Source organism: Lolium perenne, chromosome 3 (assembly GCF_019359855.2).
Source record: "Lolium perenne isolate Kyuss_39 chromosome 3, Kyuss_2.0, whole genome shotgun sequence".
NCBI classification, from domain to species: domain Eukaryota; kingdom Viridiplantae; phylum Streptophyta; class Magnoliopsida; order Poales; family Poaceae; genus Lolium; species Lolium perenne.
This window is the reverse complement of record NC_067246.2, coordinates 123,713,220-123,724,188: the sequence shown is the minus strand read 5'-3', so window position 1 is coordinate 123,724,188 and position 10,969 is coordinate 123,713,220. Positions and strand designations below refer to the sequence as shown.

At 39.1% G+C, this 10,969-nt stretch overlaps 1 long non-coding RNA gene across 1 annotated transcript; it reads right to left on the bottom strand.

Moving 5' to 3' along the window:
* Window positions 1–6,065: 6,065 nt before the first annotated feature.
* On the bottom strand, window positions 6,066–7,393 carry LOC139837574 (uncharacterized). The gene is made up of 2 exons (XR_011754101.1): window positions 7,334–7,393; window positions 6,066–6,288 (listed from the first exon to the last, which is right to left on the bottom strand). It is a non-coding gene; the product is annotated as an uncharacterized lncRNA (long non-coding RNA).
* Between the last annotated feature and the right edge of the window lie 3,576 nt (window positions 7,394–10,969).

Below are 10,969 nucleotides of genomic sequence, written 5' to 3'. Positions count from 1 at the left end.
TGAACGCTTCTGAACGTCATTGTAGCACCCTACCTTTTAATAAAGGCAAGATACCTGTGTATAGCGCTATTCCCGGGATCACTAGCACACACATTACAAAATATAGTAATCATTGCAATAGTATCAAATTACTACATCGTTGATCCAGAGGGTACAATAAAAACTTACAAATTGCATAGTCAAATGGACTAGCTCAGAATAAACACAGCGGAAAGTAAATCAGCAATGAGCCTTCATCATCTTCATGTGCCACAGGCAGTCATGTTGGAATGTAGACTCGAGATCCTACCACGTACTTCTCCTCAGAAAATCCTGCACGTTTGAATATGCAGCCCCACGAATGGAGGTCAGTACAATGATGTACTGGCAAATGACACTTATATGGTGGCAGTTTTGGGCATGACTATCTACATGATATTTGGCAAGTGGAGTTTAGGCAAATTTGCATAAAGCCAATTTTATCCTACATTTTATTTAAAAACAAAACATTTTTACAAAACTTGTAATGATGTCATAAACAGTACCATGGTTACATCTCCCATGTACTATCCGACAGTTGCTACTCAAATTTTAACTTATTCAGAAAAGGTGATGAGATTCTTCCGTACATTCCCTGCCTAGAAAGCTCAAATTGTCCATAACCGGGGACACGGCTAAGATCTTAGGTTTACTCTCGAGAGGTTGTGCACTTTCACCTTACGACCCACCCTTCCCAAGAGAAGAAATGAGACAAGATCTTTCAGAAGGAGGCTTCAACCATAACCAGCTAGACCCGTTCCCGTTTGGTTGCAAGCCACATCATCATGTCCAGCAACAAGTTTGACCTCACAACTTACTTAATCCCTACAGAGCCCATAATACCATAAGGCTGCACTGGAAGCTAACTAGAACATGGACGACATAGTAATCTCTTTAATCCTGGGTGGCCATCCACAAGTGAAACTCACAAGCTTAAAACCATTAAAGATAATAAACCCCCGCACGATCCCCTGGTGAAAACCAGAGGTGCAGTCTAGAGCAACCACTATTCAATCACAAGACTCTCGTGTACCCACCGCTTTGGTTTCTCCAGGGTCGGAGCCCTGAGCAGCCGCCCACCACACAACCAATCCACCCAGGTGATTCATTAAGGTTGTTAATTTTAATTCTCAATACTCACAATCCAGAATAATCAAAACAGCAGTGGCATTTTGTTATTGCTAGGCAACTAAGTATCCTAGCAAAGGTTCATGGTGGCTACACACTACTAGGATTGATAAGCATAGCATAACTTTCGAAAACAAAATCCTACCATGCATACTAGATTGAAAAACACTAATGCATAACAAAATAGGTAGGAATTGAGTGTCACTTGCCTTTTGGTAGTCGGCGCTGTTCACTTCTCTTAATCAAAATACGTGCATCTCCGTACAACTATAACATAGAATATAGCACAACATAAACACACCATTCAATTACAACATCATAATCAAACAAGACAACAATCGGAAGTCGCTCTATGGTACTAAGGTGTGGCATGAGGTTTGGCTTGCAAGATATCGCTATGAGAGTTTGGACGGAAGGTCACATGATTAGAAAGTAATGTACTATCCAAGATATAATTGAAGAATCTTTATGCTTTACAAGAGCATGAAAAGAATTTGGAACAACTCATGTGAATTGAATCATATAAGTGACAAATAGTGCAACACAAATACTATTGAATAAGTGTGACAACAATTACTCAAAATAGTATGAATTACACATAGGCTTGGGTATGGAGTTGTGACATATTGAACTACTCAATTACTCATTTGTAAATTGAATAGATCAATATAAACCAATAAGATTAAGTGGACCTAAGATGGAATATGTATAAATGGTAATTAGGATGATGATGGATGTTTGGACTCAAGATATGTGTGATATGAGGTGGAGTGTATCAAACACAAGTATCCAAGGCATACCTAATTGAGATACATTATCAATTAGTGAAATAACTCAAGTGAAATGTGAATCTATGTGAACTAGGTGGAGAGGTTTAATGTAGTAAGGATATTTGTTCAAGGTAAAGTGTCTAGTGGTATTATTGTGTGGATGTGATCATGAGTTTCACCTTCACAAAAGAATCATGTTGAGAAAGGCTTATAGAAATCGATAATGAATATATACTCAATTTCTCATATTTGAATTTGAATATTTGCAAAGTGATTCAAATATTTTGGACGGTGGTGCTATTGGATGAAGTACTGTAAAGCAACGCTTATGCAATTGACATAGTGTGACAACACTTATCAGAGTAGCACAAGGTCACACATAGCATTGGATATTAACTAATGATATGGTGAACTATTCAAATAACTCATTTGAAATTCGAATAGTTCGAACTAAGTGGAAGGGTTGAATGGCATGATGGTGTATAGGCATGAATGATATCGGGATTTGGTTCGCGGTGCCTAATGGATAACAAAGATTCATCACATGTGATATGAGGTAGAGTATCTCCACCCTACTAAAGCAAGGTAAAATCTAAACTAGAACATGTCACACTTTACTCAAATAACTCAATTGTTATTGAATAATATGAACTAGACAACCAGGGCTAAGTTATGCATTATCTGTGAACATGATAAAGAATTATAACTGGTGCTAGAAGATGGGTATGATCATAAGGATCATTTTTCCTAAAGGAACTATTTCAAAACCAGTTATAGGACTACACTTTTCGCGAAAAATTATTAGAAGTTCTCCGGATGAAAGAACTTTCTACACGGAAGTTGTAGAGAATTCCATTATAAGCGTATCGCCAAAAGAATCTCTCGAAAAAAGTTGGTAGGATTTATTTTATAGACGATGTTGCGGATCAAAGTGATACCACGGAAATAAAGTGGGCGAAACTGCCACGCAATAAGTCTAAGATGATCTACGTGATTTGCTGATTCCAACGGTATAGGGTTTGTCGAAATCCGACGTGTAGAACTTAAGATATCGATTTTACAAAACTAGACATAAGTGGTCACAGTCCTAATGGTGTATGAAAAGTTATCCGAACAAGTTGCTCGGATGGAAAAACTTTCTACATAAAAGTTGTAGAGAATCTAATTAGAAACTTAATGGAAGAACCACTACTCTAAACGGAGGTGTAGATATAAAGAAATAAAATTACGAAGTTGCGTACAACAGTCTACGAAAAAGAGCGGGAAAAGAATTATTACCGGACAAGCGTTGCGTTGAGACCGCGGCGTTTCCCAAAATAGCGTTGCGGATGTTGGGTCGCGAGTGTGCGCCACGAACAGCAGCGTCGCGCAGCGGGAGCAGCTTTTGCGTCGGGTGTGCTGCGCCGAAAAGAAAGAGAGGGGACGCTGGGCGCTTGTGTGTTGGGGCTGCCTAGGGTGTCTCTTTTATAGGCGTAAGCTGGAGGAGAATTAATGAAAGGAGTCGATGTGGGACTAAAAACAAAGAAAAAGGCGGCGGGGGCAGGCGCTGGCGCTGGCGAGATCGCGCGGGGCGCGCTGGGCCGCGATGCTGGGCATGGCCGGGTGGGCCGGGGACTGGATCGTGCGGAGCTCGGCCGGTGTGGCCGGGTGGGCTGTGGCGCGCGGAGCCTGGGCGAGCTGCACCGCGGCAGGCGACGCCGTGCTGCCTGCCGCGCGCGGGCGAGCTGGGCCGGGCCAGCTGCGCGGGCTGGGCCGTTCAGCCTGGCCGCGTTTTTTTTTTCTTCTTTTCAGATAATGAAAATATATTTTTGGAGGCTCAAAAATAATCCGAAAAATGCAAATAAGGTATCGTTGGATTCATTATGAAAAATACTTTAATATGAGACTAAATTTGGGACAAAAATACAAAGTTTATAAAACCAAAATTTGACATATATGTCTATGTGGCTATAGTGCCTTTTTAGGGTTTAAGGTTTTCTCAAATAAAATATTTTATAAGTTTTAAAACCATCGAACAAAATAGAGCTGTTGGCAAATCTTTCAAAAACAAAAATTTATGAAAAAAATTCTAGGGTACTATTTTCTAAAATAAAAATCCATTAAGGATTTGAAAACCTTAAAAACCAAGATATGTTTAGTTTTGAAAATACTTTGAAACCAAAAGTCCTTACAAACCTTATTTTGGAAAATACTTTTAAATAACTTCAAAAAGTTTTAATTCCTTGTGAATTTTCAATCAAGTTCAAACAATCAAGCATTAAATTCATTTTTATTTGACATTCCAAAATTTAGAAAATTTCGGGATGTGACAGACTACCACCCTTAAAAGAAATCTCGTCCTCGAGATTTGAGAAAGGCTAGAAAGAAAAGGTTTTTGGGCTTAGGTCTTCTAGAATGTTCGTATTGATTATTGCTTCTTGTTCGAATTTCTCCGAGGAGATTTTTGAAGTCAACCTTGGGCTTTGAAAACGTTACACTAAACCATATACAGTCATACCATCAACTGTATCCATTCTTACGATAGTACTCCTCCCATGGGTTCTATTTCGTACATGGGTATACTCATGGAAACTCCTTGTGATACCTTCTCCAAATACCAACTCATGCGGCATCTTCGTGTAAATCCATAATTCAGGGGTATGGCTTCTACCACCCTTAAAAGCAAGTTCTGTTAGGTAGTCTTAGGTTTTGGGTTTAGGCTAAGATCATCTTGGATATGATTTGGCACTGGGTCATGGTTTGAAACACCTATGGCTTATGGCTTCTGAGTTAAAATCGAATAGGCGAATGTTTATTCACATATAGTGAACACATATCTCTTCAAGGTGAGTCAAATAGGTTTCCTTCATAGTAAGGCTTCTAATCCAAATGGTTGGTTGAACTAATTTTTGATACTGATGGGTCACTCTTTGAGTCAATCAGGAGACCATGATGTGTAAACTTCATGACTTTCCTCATCTTTGTTTATTAGTGTTTTCGAAACCTTTCACCACTCTTTATCTAGTGGCTAGATCTTCAAACTAAAGGTAGTCCTACCCTTGGCAACACTTGCTTACTATAAGGGTATAATATTTCTCCACCCTAAGGTTTATGCTCATTCGCCGACATCTCACTTGTAGGTATGTCTCTCTAGATCCGCAAAGTCAATATTACGAAAGCGAATAATAAGAGTAGTAGGAATGGTGATCAATCCATCCTGCACCCAGATCATTACTCCGTAATTGATTTATTGAATCTCGCATTCTAACACTTGGTCAACCTCACAAGTTTGAAAAAAAATCCATGGAGAATTGAATCAATGTTTCAATCCCCATTATTAAATTGTTTTGAAAACATTTCTATCGATCCCTAGCTACGGTTTTGCGTATCTCACAAAGTATACTTCTTCATCTTGATCGGAACATCAAGGTTGGTTTCACTAAAGTTGTCTTCATGGCAGGTTGCCGAGAAAACATTCTCTGGGTTGGGTATAGATGAGAATAGATAGAAAGTTCTAAAGAAGATTTCCTACCCAAACACATCAGATCAAGGCAAAACATCTTACAAACAACATCTAACAAGCATCAAACAACATTTTTCAAACACAAAATAACTAGTATGGTCATACCTCAATTTGGTAAGATCAATACTTTGTTACTTTATCGTTGGTTCGCTAAAAGAGAACTAATGGTGGTCTAGTCTATTTCTATATTGGATGCATCAAGTTTCTATTCTACTCCTTCGGTATATCTTCGTGTGTTGTGCCGTTTGCATCGAAGTCCTTCTTCAAGTTCTTCATTGGTCTTCCATAAAACATTTCTTGCGGAGTCGAAGGATATCACACGAATCATCACTCTTCATGCTTCAGGGACATGGTCATCATCAGTCCTTGTTGATAGTTTTGATAAGATGGTCATCTAAGGCAAGAGGAAATAATTTTGAAGATAGAATAGAGGAGAATACTAGAAGTTCACAAAGCAAACATCCTTTTGATTAAAATATGATTAGAATTTTTTTTTTTCATCCTAGGGTCTTCCTATTTCTAATCCAAACCTAGGGTCTCGATCCTACAGGCAACACTATGCTCTGATACCATTCTGTAGCACCCTACCTTTTAATAAAGGCAAGATACCTGTGTATAGCGCTATTCCCGGGATCACTGATAGCACACACATTACAAAATATAGTAATCATTGCAATAGTATCAAATTACTACATCGTTGATCCAGAGGGTACAATAAAAACTTACAAATTGCATAGTCAAATGGACTAGCTCAGAATAAACACAGCGGAAAGTAAATCAGCAATGAGCCTTCATCATCTTCATGTGCCACAGGCAGTCATGTTGGAATGTAGACTCGAGATCCTACCACGTACTTCTCCTCAGAAAATCCTGCACGTTTGAATATGCAGCCCCACGAATGGAGGTCAGTACAATGATGTACTGGCAAATGACACTTATATGGTGGCAGTTTTGGGCATGACTATCTACATGATATTTGGCAAGTGGAGTTTAGGCAAATTTGCATAAAGCCAATTTTATCCTACATTTTATTTAAAAACAAAACATTTTTACAAAACTTGTAATGATGTCATAAACAGTACCATGGTTACATCTCCCATGTACTATCCGACAGTTGCTACTCAAATTTTAACTTATTCAGAAAAGGTGATGAGATTCTTCCGTACATTCCCTGCCTAGAAAGCTCAAATTGTCCATAACCGGGGACACGGCTAAGATCTTAGGTTTACTCTCGAGAGGTTGTGCACTTTCACCTTACGACCCACCCTTCCCAAGAGAAGAAATGAGACAAGATCTTTCAGAAGGAGGCTTCAACCATAACCAGCTAGACCCGTTCCCGTTTGGTTGCAAGCCACATCATCATGTCCAGCAACAAGTTTGACCTCACAACTTACTTAATCCCGGCAGAGCCCATAATACCATAAGGCTACACTGGAAGCTAACTAGAACATGGACGACATAGTAATCTCTTTAATCCTGGGTGGCCATCCACAAGTGAAACTCACAAGCTTAAAACCATTAAAGATAATAAACCCCCGCACGATCCCCTGGTGAAAACCAGAGGTGCAGTCTAGAGCAACCACTATTCAATCACAGCACTCTCGTGTACCCACCGCCATCGGGTTTCTCCAGTGGTCGGAGCTCGAGCAGCCGCCCACCACACAACCAATCCACCCAGGTGATTCATTAAGGTTGTTAATTTTAATTCTCAATACTCACAATCCAGAATAATCAAAACAGGAGTGGCATTTTGTTATTGCTAGGCAACTAAGTATCCTAGCAAAGGTTCATGGTGGCTACACACTACTAGGATTGATAAGCATAGCATAACTTTCGAAAACAAAATCCTACCATGCATACTAGATTGAAAAACACTAATGCATAACAAAATAGGTAGGAATTGAGTGTCACTTGCCTTTTGGTAGTCGAAGCGCGTTCACTTCTCTTAATCAAAATACGTGCATCTCCGTACAACTATAACATAGAATATAGCACAACATAAACACACCATTCAATTACAACATCATAATCAAACAAGACAACAATCGGAAGTCGCTCTATGGTACTAAGGTGTGGCATGAGGTTTGGCTTGCAAGATATCGCTATGAGAGTTTGGACTAAGGTCACATGATTAGAAAGTAATGTACTATCCAAGATATAATTGAAGAATCTTTATGCTTTACAAGAGCATGAAAAGAATTTGGAACAACTCATGTGAATTGAATCATATAAGTGACAAATAGTGCAACACAAATACTATTGAATAAGTGTGACAACAATTACTCAAAATAGTATGAATTACACATAGGCTTGGGTATGGAGTTGTGACATATTGAACTACTCAATTACTCATTTGTAAATTGAATAGATCAATATAAACCAATAAGATTAAGTGGACCTAAGATGGAATATGTATAAATGGTAATTAGGATGATGATGGATGTTTGGACTCAAGATATGTGTGATATGAGGTGGAGTGTATCAAACACAAGTATCCAAGGCATACCTAATTGAGATACATTATCAATTAGTGAAATAACTCAAGTGAAATGTGAATCTATGTGAACTAGGTGGAGAGGTTTAATGTAGTAAGGATATTTGTTCAAGGTAAAGTGTCTAGTGGTATTATTGTGTGGATGTGATCATGAGTTTCACCTTCACAAAAGAATCATGTTGAGAAAGGCTTATAGAAATCGATAATGAATATATACTCAATTTCTCATATTTGAATTTGAATATTTGCAAAGTGATTCAAATATTTTGGACGGTGGTGCTATTGGATGAAGTAATCAGTAAAGCAACGCTTATGCAATTGACATAGTGTGACAACACTTATCGAGTAGCACAAGGTCACACATAGCATTGGATATTAACTAATGATATGGTGAACTATTCAAATAACTCATTTGAAATTCAATAGTTCGAACTAAGTGGAAGGGTTGAATGGCATGATGGTGTATAGGCATGAATGATATCGGGATTTGGTTCGCGGTGCCTAATGGATAACAAAGATTCATCACATGTGATATGAGGTAGAGTATCTCCACCCTACTAAAGCAAGGTAAAATCTAAACTAGAACATGTCACACTTTACTCAAATAACTCAATTGTTATTGAATAATATGAACTAGACAACCAGGGCTAAGTTATGCATTATCTGTGAACATGATAAAGAATTATAACTGGTGCTAGAAGATGGGTATGATCATAAGGATCATTTTGCCTAAAGGAACTATTTCAAAACCAGTTATAGGACTACACTTTTCGCGAAAAATTATTAGAAGTTCTCCGGATGAAAGAACTTTCTACACGGAAGTTGTAGAGAATTCCATTATAAGCGTATCGCCAAAAGAATCTCTCGAAAAAAGTTGGTAGGATTTATTTTATAGACGATGTTGCGGATCAAAGTGATACCACGGAAATAAAGTGGGCGAAACTGCCACGCAATAAGTCTAAGATGATCTACGTGATTTGCTGATTCCAACGGTATAGGGTTTGTCGAAATCCGACGTGTAGAACTTAAGATATCGATTTTACAAAACTAGACATAAGTGGTCACAGTCCTAATGGTGTATGAAAAGTTATCCGAACAAGTTGCTCGGATGGAAAAACTTTCTACATAAAAGTTGTAGAGAATCTAATTAGAAACTTAATGGAAGAACCACTACTCTAAACGGAGGTGTAGATATAAAGAAATAAAATTACTGAAGTTATGTACAACAAGTCACATTTAAAAGAGCGGGAAAAGAATTATTACCGGACAAGCGTTGCGTTGAGACCGCGGCGTTTCCCAAAATAGCGTTGCGGATGTTGGGTCGCGAGTGTGCGCCACGAACAGCAGCGTCGCGCAAGAGAGAGCAGCAGGAGCAGCTTTTGCGTCGGGTGTGCTGCGCCGAAAAGAAAGAGAGGGGACGCTGGGCGCTTGTGTGTTGGGGCTGCCTAGGGTGTCTCTTTTATAGGCGTAAGCTGGAGGAGAATTAATGAAAGGAGTCGATGTGGGACTAAAAACAAAGAAAAAGGCGGCGGGGGCAGGCGCTGGCGCTGGCGAGATCGCGCGGGGCGCGCTGGGCCGCGATGCTGGGCATGGCCGGGTGGGCCGGGGACTGGATCGTGCGGAGCTCGGCCGGTGTGGCCGGGTGGGCTGTGGCGCGCGGAGCCTGGGCGAGCTGCACCGCGGCAGGCGACGCCGTGCTGCCTGCCGCGCGCGGGCGAGCTGGGCCGGGCCAGCTGCGCGGGCTGGGCCGTTCAGCCTGGCCGCGTTTTTTTTTTCTTCTTTTCAGATAATGAAAATATATTTTTGGAGGCTCAAAAATAATCCGAAAAATGCAAATAAGGTATCGTTGGATTCATTATGAAAAATACTTTAATATGAGACTAAATTTGGGACAAAAATACAAAGTTTATAAAACCAAAATTTGACATATATGTCTATGTGGCTATAGTGCCTTTTTAGGGTTTAAGGTTTTCTCAAATAAAATATTTTATAAGTTTTAAAACCATCGAACAAAATAGAGCTGTTGGCAAATCTTTCAAAAACAAAAATTTATGAAAAAAATTCTAGGGTACTATTTTCTAAAATAAAAATCCATTAAGGATTTGAAAACCTTAAAAACCAAGATATGTTTAGTTTTGAAAATACTTTGAAACCAAAAGTCCTTACAAACCTTATTTTGGAAAATACTTTTAAATAACTTCAAAAAGTTTTAATTCCTTGTGAATTTTCAATCAAGTTCAAACAATCAAGCATTAAATTCATTTTTATTTGACATTCCAAAATTTAGAAAATTTCGGGATGTGACAGACTACCACCCTTAAAAGAAATCTCGTCCTCGAGATTTGAGAAAGGCTAGAAAGAAAAGGTTTTTGGGCTTAGGTCTTCTAGAATGTTCGTATTGATTATTGCTTCTCGTTCGAATTTCTCCGAGGAGATTTTTGAAGTCAACCTTGGGCTTTGAAAACGTTACACTAAACCATATACAGTCATACCATCAACTGTATCCATTCTTACGATAGTACTCCTCCCATGGGTTCTATTTCGTACATGGGTATACACATGGAAACTCCTTGTGATACCTTCTCCAAATACCAACTCATGCGGCATCTTCGTGTAAATCCATAATTCAGGGGTATGACTTCTACCACCCTTAAAAGCAACTTCTGTTAGGTAGTCTTAGGTTTTGGGTTTAGGCTAAGATCATCTTGGATATGATTTGGCACTGGGTCATGGTTTGAAACACCTATGGCTTATGGCTTCTGAGTTAAAATCGAATAGGCGAATGTTTATTCACATATAGTGAACACATATCTCTTCAAGGTGAGTCAAATAGGTTTCCTTCATAGTAAGGCTTCTAATCCAAATGGTTGGTTGAACTAATTTTTGATACTGATGGGTCACTCTTTGAGTCAATCAGGAGACCATGATGTGTAAACTTCATGACTTTCCTCATCTTTGTTTATTAGTGTTTTCGAAACCTTTCACCACTCTTTATCTAGTGGCTAGATCTTCAAACTAAAGGTAGTCCTACCCTTGGCAACACTTGCCTACTATAAG